Source organism: Lactuca sativa, chromosome 1 (assembly GCF_002870075.4).
Source record: "Lactuca sativa cultivar Salinas chromosome 1, Lsat_Salinas_v11, whole genome shotgun sequence".
In the NCBI taxonomy this organism is placed as follows: Eukaryota; Viridiplantae; Streptophyta; class Magnoliopsida; order Asterales; family Asteraceae; genus Lactuca; species Lactuca sativa.
The window spans coordinates 168,586,415-168,603,135 of NC_056623.2; positions in this window are offsets into that span (position 1 = coordinate 168,586,415).

A 16,721-nucleotide genomic window follows, 5' to 3' on the forward strand; every position below is an offset into this window, starting at 1 on the left:
CCTGTGATCTCTTTAGATCGGTCCAACACTGTCGACTCACAGTTCGATATGCCACTGACCCGAAAGGCGTTTATCTTTCATGCCTTTTCCAACGTTGCAGAGTTCCCTCATCCTCATCCACAGGTTGATCGGGACTTAATCATTTTCTATCTGAAGGCTGCTCAACCCCAATATCAGACTTGGAGCGCTCATAAAATTGTCAACGTTCGGATCTTGAAGCCGTACAGTGAAGGTAACTTCATCAATGTTCGGTTCAAGGTACTTCGGGGATCTGCCAAGACAGAACATGCTATTTCCCTTGCAGATCTTCCCAACCTTAATCCCCATGATTGGATTATCTTGCACAACATCCTCCTCACCAACGAAGCTGAATACGGTCCGATCATCGACCATTTCAAGAGGATGCTCGTGTGCTACATCATGGAAGTTGCATTGATGGATCAGGAGATTGCGAGCGTATTTAAGAAGAAACCTACAATATCTCCTGTTGGCTCTGCCAGTGATCTCAACCTGATGCAGATGGGGAAGATTGACCTGAGGAGGAACTCGGTCATGTTTACCAGGAACGAAGGACAGAAATGTCTCTTTGCCTTGGCAGACAAACATCTATACACCACTGCCTGTTTAGAGCACGTTTTAGGGATCATCCACAGATGCAAACAGAACACAGCGGATGATGTCAAGTACTTTGATGACATGATTCAATGGTACATTCGGTTCAGACAGACTATTCTCGCTCTAATCTCATGGTCTGTTTGATACTACAAAGAAGGTTCCCGCTGCTAGCCCAAGCAAGAAGAAGAAGTAGTCTCGCTCCAATTTGATGCAAAGGGGGAGATTGTTGGGTCGTGTTTTGTATTTTGTGTTGCGTCTATTGGGCTCGTTAGCTAGTCCATTATGTATCTCCGGTATGGGCCTGTCCACCCGTGAGTTTAGTAGGGTTTAGTATATATAGGAGCTTGCATGCATCCTAGAAGAAAACGATAGAATAGAACGATCAGAGATTTATTCAGCAAGTTTATTGTTATCGTTCTTGTAACCCTAAAATCCTCTATAGCGGATGTTCTTAGTCGAGCTCTGCTAAGGATTGTTTGATCTAATCATTCGACACATCTTGATCCATACTTGTGTTATTTACTGCTTTTACATTCATCGCATTACCTGTTAAGAAGATCTAATCGATCATTAAGTTTGTTTATAGCTTAACAGAACCATTTGAGGTGTCACACTTGAGCCACTAGGCACTCAAGCTTCATGAAGACATTCTACATCAAATAGGTATGTATTCTATCTTGTTATATTCATTGTTTTGTATGCTAGATTAGGATAATACCTTGGATGTTCATAATTGCATGTATAATAGAGAAAACATAGATCAAGGTATTTAGGGTTGCATGTATACTTAGGAGTGTTAGAATGCTCAAAACCCAACAGTGGTATCAGAGCCTAGGCTTGTTTTCTTGTTATACTTGCAAAACTGCTTAAGAAATCGAAGCTGTTTGTTGTCTGATCATGAGACTTGGTGAGTCCATCAGGAGTCACTTCATTAAGTAATAAAATGAAGAGTCTTGTCTCATTGAATGGCTTTATGACTCCATAACTTGTCCTCAAGTTATGGAAGTTCAAGAGTCACTTCATTAAGTAATAAAATGTGTAACCTTAATTAATTCCATAAGTTATAAAATAAAGAAAAGTTAATTCTTTTATTAGTTTAAAGTCTTCCATAACTTGTCCTCAAGTTATGGAACTTGAAGAGTTTTTGGATTAAAACTACTTTAAACACATAGGTTACGGAATTAAATAGTTTTGAATAGTTTCAAAACTTGCCCTCAAGTTTTAGAATTTGAAAAGTTTTCACTTATGAATACTTTAATTCCAAGTTAGCCCTTAGAATTTTAAAAGTTAAAATTCAACCCTTATACTTTATAATATTATAAGTTAATAATATTTATATATATATGTATAAGAGTAAAGTCAGTCTTACCATTAGTAGGCCTCATTCACGAAGCCGGTCTATAAGGGGGGTATAAGTTTACTGCCTATAAAATGGCAGTTTAATGGGTGTCCACTCTCACCCACAACTTCCTTGACCGGTGGAGGGTCGTTTGCCAAACGGGTAGGACAACGACTAGAATTCTCCATTCATTAAAAGTATTAATGATAAATACTAAGTAACTAAACCATTTATTAATACCCAATCTTAGTTACTTAGGAAAATGTGAATAAGTTGCTAATCCATGAAATTACACTTTGCACTTTGTTTAAGTCGGTTAGTGGAGCGTGTGTGGTTAACCGGCACACTAACATGTATTTAACAAGGTAGGCAAAGGGTAACTTAATGTTTATCATAGTATTGACAGAGCGTATGTGGTTAACCAGCACATCGTTTGAGGGGTAAACATTTAAGGGTACCAATTAATTTGCATGGTTACTTTACACCTTGTTTTGTGATCCTCGGCATCCCAGTCACAAAACCTGAAGGGCACACTCGAGATTGAAACATGCCACTGAACAGTTCAATGAATCTCAAAAGATCTAGGAGTTTCAAATCCAATTAAAACCTAATAATACATTTTGTTTATCTTGGTGGAAATTGGTGAATCGTCATTCACCTACCTTCAAATATTTTATAGCTTGGATTACGGCATCCCTCTTCTAAGTTATAAAATAGTTTGTAGGGTCCTAGCCTTAATATTTCATATTGGGTGTTATATTAAGGACTTTAGATCAACTATCTTGAACATCTCCCAAAAGATGTCTGGTTTAAATATATATGATCTTCCCAAATCTCTTGAAACAAGCTTTCCTAAATGAAGATGATGTCCCATGGAAATCATACTTCTTTCACCTCCTCCAATTATTCTCCGTAACCCACAAGTTCTTGAAAAGTTTAAGGTCACTCAAGCCCTATTGGCAAGGCAAGGTCTAGGTGTGATCACATCTTAGAGATGTAGTCACATATTGACAAGCCAGGAGAGTTGGGTGTCAAAGTCTTGAGAAAGTTGGTGGCTCAACTACTTTCTAAGTCACATAGTGAGTTCTTTTGGAATACCTATGAAACAGACTATGACAATACCCTTAATGATCTTATCTATTTGCTAAGATCAACTTCCTAAAACTTTATGGACATTGACAATGATGACATTGGATATCTAGTAAAGCTCTCTCTTCCCAGTGGAAAGGGATCGGCCATAGTCAACTCGGTTAACCAAATGGTAAAGAGAAAGTCTAAGTCTGTGATAGTCCCATGTTCCATTACCAAAGCGTCCATATGTGGAATTGCCAAAGAAAGGGGACATTGGTTGCGAAGCTGCCACATTTACCTTAGGATGTTAAAGTCAATAAGTTTGACTCTACTTCAGGAAAAGTCCACTATCTAACTCTGCTAAGTTTCTACTCTGAGATTCTTGATACATGATGTGACTGGGTCACATGGTGATGTTTTAAGAATCAAAGAAAAGTGAAGAAACTTAAAGAAAGAATATGCTGAATCTGATCGCGTAGATGGATTTCTATCGCATAGTTTGAAGATCGGATTCTTGAGCTACTTCTTAGGAGTTATGATATATTGCTTAGGAATAGATAACAACAAAGTTTTCATGTGCTTTTGCACTGTAAGGATAGTTTTCTGCAAAGTTTTAAAATAAAAGGAAAATTTCTAATTTTATTTATTTTAAAATATCCTTACAATGGCATCTGTGAAAATTTTTGTTGCTTATAAGATTTCATTAATAGCAAGAGTGGAAATATGAAATTGATTCTTTCATTTGTGGTAATGTCTAAAATTACCAAATAAGGAAAGATTTTCATCACCCAAGTTTCAATTGGACCAAAACTTGGAATCATGCAAGTTGTATAGCATGATGAATGAGAACTTTCAAGTATTGGAAAATTAAGACTAATTACTTGTTCACATGGATGTGTGAGTCATGTAAAGGACTAAGGGATCGAGTACACATTCTTGTGCATTGGTCAAGTCCACCACAAAATATTGATAAGATTATTCATCATAATTTACTAAAGCTCAGTAAATATGGTTACACTTACAAGCTTAAGTGTAATTCTGAGACATTGGAAAAGGTTCCAATGTATGACAAAGAGAATAAGAAGAATCGACTTAGGCAGAAAGATAAAAGTTTCTCAAATCTGAAAAGATGGGAGTGTACTTTAGTATCAGTTTTGTGATCATCTTAATGATTAAGAAACCATAGCACAATTAGTTCTCTAAGGGAATCTTAGTGCATTCTTATGACTAAAAAGAGGAATCTTTAATTGTTGAAATGGTTAAATCAAGAAGATGAGTCATACTTCGTTCCAATATAAGTCTTAGAGTCATACTCCAAGATTGTAAATTGAGTGACATGTCTTAAAGAAGGTTTAAAACACTTATCAAATGTAAGAGTAAAAGTTTTCTACTCTTGTACATTTGAAATTGGTAAGTTGTGATGTTTTGGATAAAACAAAGACCAACTAAGGCTAATTGTGTGAAGTGTTTGTCCTGATTAGAGTCTGCACTATCTCTTGGATGTTTGACAAGTGAGTATTATAGGTCAAGAGGACAGTGGGAGTCTTAAAGGTCTTGAAAGTCTCAAGAACTAATCAAGAATAAAACCTAAAGTTCTTCACTAGCACACGGCTTGAGGTTTATAACCTATCGTGTTGACATATTCTATGCCCATTCCAGTTAAAGTTGGCTTTGCAGATGAGTTCTTAGAGTTCTCAATTGGTTGCATAACAACTTGGAAGCAATGGCAGGCCCTTGAGCTGCCAGATGGAAAGAAATTAAGATTGAGTTCAGTCCATATGAGTTTGGATTTGTCATTATCCTTGTCTTGTGACTATGGTTTTGACAATTCACATGGATAAGAGCACGTACACCATTAAATCTAAGGGTCATAAGGTTTCTCTCCGATTAATGAAAATGATGGTGAGGAAACACTTCCACCAAGTAGATTTGAAGTAGATAGCAATTGTGATATTTGCATTCTCAAAGTTGTTAGTGGAGCTGTGTGGTTAACCGGCACACCAACATGGACTTGTGGAAGTGGCAAAGGTCTAAACAATTGAGACTATGATTACGGCATCCCTTTTCATAGTTCTAAAATTTTTTAGACACACCTGTGAGCTATCTAAAAGAGGTGTATGATTTTGATAAAGTTTTATCAAAACAATCTAGTATCAAAAATCTGAACTTTAGTAAGAAGGTCAGCTACTTTCTGAGTACATTTCAAAGCTAGTGGGAGCATAAGTGTTATGCTAATAATCATCATGTTAGTGGGAGCATGATAATTATGATAAAGGTTTCAAGTTAGCAATGTTAATTATAGAAAACAAAAGTTTCAACTAGGAAAGAGTTGTTTTGCTATAATTAAGAGAGAGGAAATTATACTTCATCTCAAATCTAAAAGCTTAGATTGAGGTTTTAATCGTATTTAGTCAAGGGTATATATATGAATTTCATGTTGGAATGGCTCAACATAAGGAAATTCTGTATATGGGTCCATTATTTGCATTCTAAAATTCGATTATGATTACGGCATCCCTTTTCATAATCTGAATTATGAGAACTTGGCAAATAGAAATGGAAATGTTATAGCAAAAGACTGGTTTAGTCTTTATGTGAGACATCATGAATCGTGTCCCATATGCTTCGGATATAGGATCGATTACATGTGCTATATTTATCCTTTCTAAAATTTTCCAAATGCCTGGGGCATTAAGAAGGGAAAAGGTCTAGAACTGGATATGATTAAAAGGATTAAACAATTGTCGAGGACGATCTATGGTTTACCAAAGATTGGTTGCTCAAGGACAGTTGGAAGTATAGTGATAATTATGGAAGGACCATATTGACATAATCTATAAGGAGGCAACTCTTGTTCAAAAGTGATAGTCAAAATGGAATATGGAAATGTTTCAAAGTTAGAAATTATTCAATCTGTGTAAGATTAGGAAGCTTAATGCAAGAAGGATGTTTCCAAGGAGATGATCTCTTTTGGAATGCTCTGTAATGGTTGTTGTCAAGTCTTTTTGACTTTGTGCATAATCATTACAAGAGGATCAATGCATATAAGTTTAGAAACTAACAGATTCCAGTAAATGGCATGAATTTGGAATTCTTGCATTTGCAGTAAGGAACTGGGACTGTGAAAAGAGGATCATTGGAGTTATGTTCAATTTATCTAATTCACAAAGTAAAGATCATAGACAAACATAGTATGCATCCTTGGTGTATGGCGTGACTAGTGTTTAGAAAAGCATAGTGTACATGCTTGGAGCATGGGACAACTATTGTTTTAATTCAAGAATAAAGTTGATAGCTGAAACAGTATACAATAAATAATGTGTAATCATATGGTGATAAATAAAAGGTGTTTTATTTATTTTCATAAGTTCTGAGACAATATTAGATTCCATTATTATTGTGTTTCATTTTGCATGTTTTGACTTCCAGAATAAACTAGGTCATTGTTCTGGATGACTAAGTTATTCAAATCATCCACAGTCGGTCATATGTTGAAAGTAGATATGAATTAAGACTATCATGGGTTGGCTTGTAGAGGTCTAAGATGTTGGACAAAAGGGCTACAACACTCATGAGTGCTCATAAGTTCTGAGTATTGGATTCAACCCGCGCTCATTGGAATCACTTCATGGATTTTATCACGAGTGATCATGAGACGATAATATTTTATATTCTTCAAACCTAGAGATATGAGTTGTTACTATTATTTCCTTGAACATTGATTGCACGAAAACGCATTCGGTAACTCGGTGTTATATAACGTGTCTTTGTGTATGATTCAACAAGTAGTAGAACAAGCCATATGAGTTGAAGTTTATCCATTCCTTTTACCTTTAGGATAAAAGCGATATCTGTGGGCCCCTCGATGATTTGATGATGACAAATGGAAGTGCTCGGCCGGGCCAGGACTGATTTGATTTGTTCAATTAGTCAGTCGTCATAAACCGGAAATCGGGAAACAACAGATGGACAGAGAGAATGATTATAATCCATGTCTCAGTCCATATGATATCTAGAATGGAGGAATATATGATCCCTTATCTAATGGACATGCAAAGGTTAGAGTTCATCTACAAGGTCAGAGTTCGACGGAAGCTTTTGAGAGCTACGATTTTCAGTCGGTTCTTGAAGTCATACTTGCAATAATAGTTTTAGACTTATCCAAGTGAGAGACTGTTGGATTAATTTCTAAGTCCATAACTATAATTGGTAAGACTTGACCCGACCCGTCATGGTCCATTTGGGTTGCATGTCATCATGCACTTGGATAGACTATAATGAGAGAAATAAAACTTAAGGATGGTTAATATATTATAAGTTCTAATATATTAATAAGATTATTTAATGAGTATTGATCAAGAATTAATCTAGGATTAATTAAGTGATCAAAAGAAGATTAATTAAATATATGGGTTGATTGTGTAAATCATCCATACTTGTATAGTGGGCTAATGCTCCATGGATAATCAAGTTGGGCTAAAACCCATAGAATGGTCCATGGATGCTCCATGGTGTATTTGAACCCATGGATCCAAGGAAATGGAAGGTCATGACAATTAGGGTTTACCCTAATTGTAACACACTATATAAGCATCATATTATTCACCAAAATCGGCCACTAGTGTGTGTAAAAGAAGGGCTAGCCAATTTCATGAGTTGTGGATTTCTCTCAAGTCATTCCAAGTGTATTTGGTGTTGTGTGAAGCATTTGAGGTGTCACACTTGAGGCACAAGGCACTCAAGTTTCATGAAGACATTCTACATCAAAGAGGTATGTATTCTATCTTGTTATATTCATTGTTTTGTATGCTAGATTAGGACAATACCTTGGATGTTCATAATTGCATGTATAATAGAGAAAACATAGATCCAAGGTATTTAGGGTTGCATGTACACTTAGGAGTGTTAGAATGCTCAAAACCCAACAAATACTTCTTAGGGTAAAATGACCATTTTACCTCGGGTCTAATTTCGACCATAACCTAGGCCCAATTCCTAAAATGGGCCTTCACTTAAGGCCAAACATGCCCTTGGCCCAATAATTAACTCCTGATGGCCCACTAAGGCCCAAAATCTAAGAAGTCCAAAGTTTGACTCAACCCAAGGCCCAATTGTTGTGAAGCCTAAAACTGTTAGCACGTAGGGCGTACTCTTGTGTACACTACGTGTATAGGCTGTATCGCTTGTACGTTGCGCGTATTGGCTTGTATGCCCCGTGTATTATCCTGTTAAGCCATATTCCTCAATAATGCTTAATCCTTCAATTCCTTAAGTCCAAATTACAGATCTGAATCCATTATCATATTTTAACTCATAAAGTCGATTACTTGGTGGCTTGCAACCCACCAAATGGACCCAAACTTGGAATATAGCAACTAACTTCCTTGGAAATGACTAGAACTCATGCATGGTCATAAAAGGACCTTAAAGATCAAAAGTTTACAGACACAGGGACACATTTAGCATTAACGGTGGCAACCCTAAGCCTAGAAATGAAGATGAATCATAAAAATCCATTCTTGGGACCTAAGAAGTTCCAAAACTCTATCAACATAGATCTAAGCATTCATGAGGCAAGTTGAAAACTTTATACCTCCAATGAGTGCCAAATAGCGATGTAATCTCAGATCCTTGAGCTCAAGATACTCAAGTTCTTCTTCTCTAACTTCTCATTTCTTCTTTTAAGCTTCTAAACATCACCAACAACTTCACAAAGCCAAAAACACACAAGGATGAAGGATGAGAGGCTATCTAGGGTTTATGAGGTTGAGAGGTTGGTAAGGAAGCTAGGGTTTGAGTCATAATGTTGTATTTATATGGATTAAACCCTAAAAATTAGGGTTTTGAATCTGCATGCGTACACTGCGCGTATGTGCATGAAACTCCTGCATCCAATGCTGCACAACGACCCAGATACGCCAGGCTTACGCCTAACGTACGTCTTCGGGTATCCCAATCTTATCGGCCCACTTACTAAGGTCCAACTCAATAATCCACTTATCTATTTCATCGTCCAACAATAAACAATAAGTATTTTTAAATAAATAATACCTCAAGTGACAGATGTTACAATTTTCATAAGGATAATCTAGGGTTTCTAGATTATCCCATGTGGATAAATAGGGAGTTGGATAATTACCAATTGGAAATATTAATATTATATTCAGATCAGGGTTATCCAGAGCACCCTTGTTGCTCTATAATTAGGCCTTTAACCCTCATGATTTTCGGACAACTGAAACCCTCGAAGGGTAGCCGAAATTCCTTGTTCGGTCTCCTCTTTCCTCTCTCATGTGCTTGCTAGTATTGGGTGTGAAACATTAGAGGCACAACATTTGTGGTGCTTACTCTCTAAGCTTCAACAACACAAGGGTTTCTTATTATTGATCAATAACAATCAAATGTATGTTTTCTAACCCTAGATGCTAATTTCGAAAATAGTATAGGATTCCTAGGGTTTCCCTTATATATTATTGGACCTAGATAGCCCAATTAAAAATGGATTACTTGCCAAGGAGATGGGCTTTACTAATTTGGGCTTTGGAGTGTGCTTGATTTCATGGATTTGGGCTTGTAATGGGTTGGGTTGATTTGTTTTGGCTATATGGAATTTGTGACCACATTTTTTTGGACTTGTCGGTGATCATGGAAGATATTTCAACCATTTCCTTGTCTTGTGTGTAGCATGGACGAAAATTGAAGAGTTTTTGGGAGTTTATAGTAGTTATTGGCTAGTAGTTAATGAACTAGTTAAATAAAAGCTCTTAATGATGAGCGTTTTCACTTTTGTAACTCATGGCTCTTAATGATGAGACTTTTCACTTTTGTAACTCATTGATCCTATCAACTATATATAGGGTCGATTTCTATGAATAAAATACCACTTAAACTTGTTGCAATTTTCTCTATTTCTCACATAAGATAGGTCTCTTATCATGTGTTGTGTTGTGTGTCAATAGGTCTAGTCATTCAACCTAGTTCTTGTTTCAATAGGTCTTGAGGTAAGAACTAACCCTATCCTGTTCTCTACCCTCATAATCTCGTGTTCTACCCCTCTCTCTCTCTTCCATCCGAAAATAGCCCCATACACGCATCATTAGTGGTATCAGAGCCGAAACAATCCTGCAGTCACTATGGATTTTAGTGAACCCAATTTTCTCTACAATCTTCAAGAAGCACTAAGGAACATCCAAGATGGCCAACCTCAAGACAAGCAAGGCATGAACGTAGGTCAAGTGAAGAATTCAAAGTCAACGAGTTGCCGAAATTTGCGGGTGGTATGGACCCGGAAAAATACTTGGAGTGGGAAAGAAAAATGGAACGCATGTTCGAGTTCAAAGATGTAGATGACAAAAAGGCATGTAAGTTTTCCTTCCTGAAACTTTGTGATGGTGCCTCTTTGTGGTTCGAAGGGCTTAAGGCCAAGAGAACACGAGAGGGTAAAGACAAAATTGTATCGTGGGAATCACTAAAAAGAAAGTTAAGAAAAATATATGTACCAATTAATCACCGCATGGAAACCTATAGAAAAAAAAAAGCCGAGTTGTAACAAGGCAAAATGAACGTGGCTGAATATATAGGCGAATTTGAAAAATTGTCACTTATGGGTGATATTGTTGAAGTCGAGGAGTAGAAAATGTCTCGGTTTCTATGCGGGTTGAACTTGAATATTGCTAACATTGTTGATTTGTATCCGTATTCTGATTTTGACACTCTTTGTGGCTTGTGTTTAAAGTTGGAAAACCAAGAAAAATACAGGAAAACCAGTGTCCCTTAATCCGAGTTCGGGAAATCTAAGTCTTGGGGTAAACCCGAGAATGCAACAGTCAATCCTTTTTCTGCGGGTAGTTCTTCCGGAGTTCCCAAAACTGCGACTCTTTCTAAAGATTCCAAGGAAACTAGTTTGTCCAAGGTGCGATGCTACAAGTGCCAAGGTTTCGGGCATTTCCAAAGTTCATGCCCAAGTAAACGAGTCGTGACGTTACGGAAGCGATGGAATTCCGGGACGAGTTGCTAGAAGAAGAAAAAAGACAAATTTCCATCTTTGAGGAAGAGGCCGAACATGAAGAAGAAGATGAGAATGAAAGCTATGAAGCTCCGATCTATGACACATTGTTGGTCCTTCGGGCATTACAAGCAAAGGTGACACACGAAGAGACCGACCAAAGAACTCAGTTGTTTCATACTAAATGTCTGGTAAATGATAAATGGTGCAGTGTAATAGTGGATGGTGGTAGTTATACTAATGTAGCATCAAGTGAAATGGTGGCAAAACTGGGATGGTCACAATGAACCATCCTAAACCTTATGCACTCCATTGGCTAGATGACAATAAAAATATAAAAGTAACAAAGCAGGTAATGGTAGGTGTGACAATGGGCTCGTACAAAGATGATATCCTTTGTGACGTGATTCCCATGGATGCTTGCCACGTACTTTTGGGTCGTCATTGACAATATGATCGAGACATGACTCATAGAGGGTGGAGCAATGAATATGAATTGAAACATAACCACAAAAAAATCATACAAAAACCCATGTCGTCGCACGTCATCCGCTTGGTAAACACTAAAGAAAAGAAGTCGAATCTTGTGATTTTCGCCACTGAACGGGAGGTTGAAAAGACGAATGACAACGTTTGCATGGTGTACCTAATGGTAGCCAAAGATGATGAGGCAGGAAATCCTTTCTATGATGACGTGGCAGAATTCTTACAAGGGTTTAAAGACGTTTTCCCTGACGAATTACCACCGGGCTTGCCGCCTATTCGTGGCATCGAACACCAGATAAATCTCATCCCAGGAGCTCCATTACCAAACAAGGCGGCCTATCGGTGCAATCCCAAGAAGACGAAGGAGTTGCAAAGGCAAGTTGATGAGCTCGTGGCCCGGGGAGATGTTCGAGAAAGCCTTAGTCCATGTGTCGTACCGGTATTGCTCGTACCCAAGAAAGATGGAACGTGAAGGATGTGTATCGACAGCAGGGCGGTCAACAACATCACCATCAAGTATCATTTCCTGATTCTCCGACTTGATGACATGTTAAATGAACTTCACGGGTCGATTGTATTTTCAAAAATCAACTTATGAAGTGGGTACCATCAAATCCGAGTACGTCAAGGGGACGAATGCAAGACGACATTCAAAACAAAGCATGGCCTTTACGAATGGACCGTGATGCCGTTTGGCCTCACGAACACCCCAAGCACGTTTATGAGACTAATGAATGAAGTTTTTAAATGTTTTCTTGGCAAGTTTGTGGTGGTTTATCTAGACGACATCTTGGTGTATAGCAAGAGTTGTGAGGAGCATGGAAGTCATTTGAAACAAGTTCTGAGACCCTAAGAGCCCAAAGACTCTGTGGAAAAATGGAGAAATGCTCATTCTTCGTGGACGAGGTGAAGTTCTTAGGGTATGTGGTGTCCAAAGCGGGCGTATCGGTGGATTAAGCCAAGATCAAAGCCATCAAGACGTGGCCGGCCCCCAAAACCATTAGCGACATTCGATCATTCCATGGCTTGGCATCCTTTTACTGGCGTATCATTCGTGACTTTAGTACGGTGACGAGTCTGCTAACCAACTGTTTGAAGAAAGGTGCCTTCGTGTGGGGAACGGATGACCAAAAGGCATTCGAGGTAAAAAAAAAAGAGTGATTGTGTTCTGCTTCTGTTTTGGCGCTACCCAATTTTTCCCAACCTTTTGAAGTAGAATGTGATGTAAGCGGGGTGGGTATTGGTACCATGCTAATCCAGGCCAAGCGGCCCATTGCTTACTTCTCGGATAAATTAGGGGGGGGGGAGCTCGTTTGGAACTATTGCACCTACAACAAGGAGTTTTATGCCATTGTGTGGGCTCTGGAACATTGGAGCCATTATTTATGCACTAACCATTTTGTTTTGCATTCAGATCATGAGTCCCTGAAGTATATCAATGGTCAATAGAAGTTGAGCCCGAGACATGCCAAGTGGGTGGAGTTCTTACAGTCATTCTAGTTTTCCTCAAAGTACAAAAATAGCAAAAGTAACGTGGTGGCGGGTGCACTATCTCGACGTTACATTTTACTAGCTACAATCGATGTTCTCTTGCCAGGCTTCGAGGTGTTGAAAGACTATTATGGAAATGATGTAGATTTTGGTGATGTATTTCTAAAATGTAATAGCGGTTCATAGGGAAAATACTTGGTGTAGGATGTATTCCTATTTAAAGGGAACCGTATTTTCATCCCGAAACACCCCATCTGGGAGTTATTGATTCGTAAGGCACACGAGGTTGGGTTAGCAGGCCACTTTGGAGTAGTCAAGACTTTGGAGTTGCTGAAAGAACACTTCTTTTGGCCCAAGATATTAGGGGATGTAACTAATATCGTGAGCAAGTGTGTGACGTGCCACTTGGCTAAAAGCTCATTCAAACTAGGCTTATATACTCCTTTACCCATCCCAGTTCGCCCTTGGAAGGAAGTATCCATGGACTTTATTGTGGCCCTGCCCCGAACTCAAAGGGGTAAAGATGCAATTATGGTAGTTGTGGACCGGTTTTTGAAAATGTCCCATTTTATTGTGTGTCACAAAACCGATGATGCAAGTATGGTTGCTGATTTATACCATCAGGAGATCGTTCGGCTGAACGGGATTCCTAAAACAATAGTTTCTGATTGTGACTCCAAATTCTTGAGTTACTTTTGGAACACATTGTGGAGGAAAGTCAGGACAAAGCTTTTATTCAGCACATCACACCACCCACAGACGGACGGCCAGACCGAGGTCACGAACCGAACCTTGGGCAAGTTATTGTGTGCGTTGGTGAACAAGTCACAAAAAGAATTGGATGTGAAATTAGCGCACACCGATTTTGCTTACAACCGTTCACCTACCTACGCAACACGCCATTCTCCCTTCAAGGTTGTTTACGGCGTGAATCCTTACTTACCATTGGATCTAATCCCTTTTCCCAAGGAAGAGTTAGCCCACAAAGACACAGATGCCAAGCTGAAGTCCATGATGAAGCTACACGCTCAGGTTCGTGATCGTATCGAAGCCATTAATGCCTCATACAAGCAAAAGTCCAACAAGAACAAAAAGGCTCAGATATTTTCGGAAGACGATTTGGTTTGGGTTCATCTAAAGAAAGCACGGTTCACCGAAAAGGTCAAGAACAAGTTAATGTCGCCTGAGCAGAAGGTCCTTACAAGACAGTCACACGCGTGAATGACAATGCTTACAAGGTGGAACTCCCGGGAGAATACGGAATGCACGCAACTTTCAACGTCGGAGATCTCTCCCCTTATCTTGATGACGATGGCCTTGCGGAATTGGGGTCAGTTCCTTTCAAAGGGGTAGGAGATGATATATGTTTGGACCTAGATAGCGCAATTAAAAAAGGATTACTTGCCAATGAGATGGGCTTTACTAATTTGGGCTTTGGAGTGTGCTTGATTTCGTGGATTTGGGGTTGAAATGGGGTGGGCCGATTTGTTTTGACTACATGGAAGTTGTGAGCATGTTTTTTTGGACTTGTTGCTGATCACGGAAGATATTTGAACGATTTCCTTGTTTTGTGTGCAGCATGGACGAAAATTGAAGAGTTTTTGGGAGTTTCTAGTAGTTATTGGCTAGTAGTTAAATAAAAGCTCTTAATGATGAGCCTCTTCACTTTTGTAACTCATGCATCTTAATGATGAGCCTTTTCACTTTTGTAACTCATGGCTCTTAATGATGAGCCTTTCACTTTTCTAACTCATGGATCCTATCAACTATATATAGGGTCGATTTCTATGAATAAAATATCACTTGAACTTGTTGCAATTTGCTCTATTTCTCACATAAGATAGGTCTCTTATCATGTGTTGTGTTGAGTGTCAATAGGTCTTGGCATTCAACCTAGTTCTTGCTTCAATAGATCTTGAGGTAAGAACTAACCCTATCCTCTTCTCTACCCTCATAATCTCGTTTTCTACCCCCTCTCTCTCTTCCTCCCGAAATTAGCCCCCATACACGCATCATTCCCAATTCATGTTCAAATGTTGTATATTCAACAAGAGAAAACATAGATCTTCAACTGGGGTTGCATGCACACATAGGTTTTTGTTTGTTATGCTCAAAACCCATCACCAAGGAAGATACATCGGTTTGTAATTGATTTTTGATGAATACATGAACGTGAAGAAATTTGGGAAAAAAACTTCAAATTTTTGTCTTAAAGGATACATCTACAAGAAATGAGAGAGTTGATCTAGAAAGATAACATAATATTTAATATGACTAAGACTTTGCAAAGGTTAACTCCAAACATCCGAATGAATAACTTGAAACAAAAGCATAACATTAGTTTTCGATAAATCAAATAACAACCGAACATGTTTAACAAGTTGATAAGACTGAAACAAAGATGAAGAGTTCTTCTTTTTACGTAAAATGATGTTATTAGAAATTAAATGCTTGAGAGTTTGTTGACTAGGATAAACAAGTATTTAGGCCATGTGGTGGAATCAGTACTTAGAAGAGCTTGGGGATAGGCATGGCAAGAGGATATAGATCTCTCGAATTGTAACATCAAAGAAGGATTTGTCGAGTGTGATAACCCTTCATAGAAAAACCAAAATTTTCAAATTCAATAGAACATTTATTATCACGATTAAATTGACGAAAATATTTGAGATTTTTAATAATTTATGTGCTATCAAAACATTTTGTAAAAGTAAAAGACGAAACATGTTGTTATTAAGAGTGGTTTTACCAGTACAAAAAACAGGAATGTGCAATCCATCAGTGACTAAAACAAAATAATTATTTCACTTATTTCCAAAGGATTTGAGTATACTTGGATCGGCATAAAGGTGTGCAGTTGCCCTAGTGTCCATGAACCATAGATGGTGCTAAAAGCCTATGGTAGAGATGTATCCTGATCATTTTGAGAAAAAAATTGGAACCAAGTTAGATTAGTGGGTTGTCCAGAAAAGAATGCCTAACGTTGATGGGTTACACCATTGTGCTATTGTTCCTGTTGGCCCGCACTATTGTTGTTGGGTTGTTGTTGCCAATTAACATTGGGCTACTGTTGTCATGGGTTTGCTAAAGGAGAAAGGAGTAGCCTATCAGAAAAGCGCATTGATCGTTGTTGAGGGAGTGTACCAGGATATAATATCCAACACCCCCAACCACCTACACCACTACGCATCCACGAAATTGTTGTTGGAGTCGGTGGTGTGTTGTTGACGTCCACCACCGCTACCACTAGTGTATCCGACGTTGCCGCCCCACGCTAGTTTCGACCTCCTCCACGACCGAAATTTCTTCCACCATGAGAAGAGTTTGATTCCCGATTGTTGTCATGATTTACATTGAGTGTAGTAGGAGCTAAAGAATTATCTTGATATGAGGCTTGAAGAAGGCGATTTTTATTCTGAAGCATGCGATGTTCTTCAATGCTGAGCATGGAGTGCATCTCTAGCCAAGAGGGAAACGGAGTCTTGTGACAAATCGTGGTGGCTATGTGATCAAAATTTGGAGGAAGACCATTGATGGCATATTCAGGATCAGTGCTTTAATATTTGACAACAAGTCGAAGATTGTTTTAATCTGAGTGCAATACTTGATGACTGAGGAGTATCCAAGAACAATATTTCTTAGTTCGTTATCGAGATCCATTGGCTTTTTTATTGTCACGAAACTGGTCTTCAAGGCTTTTCGATATTGAGAAGC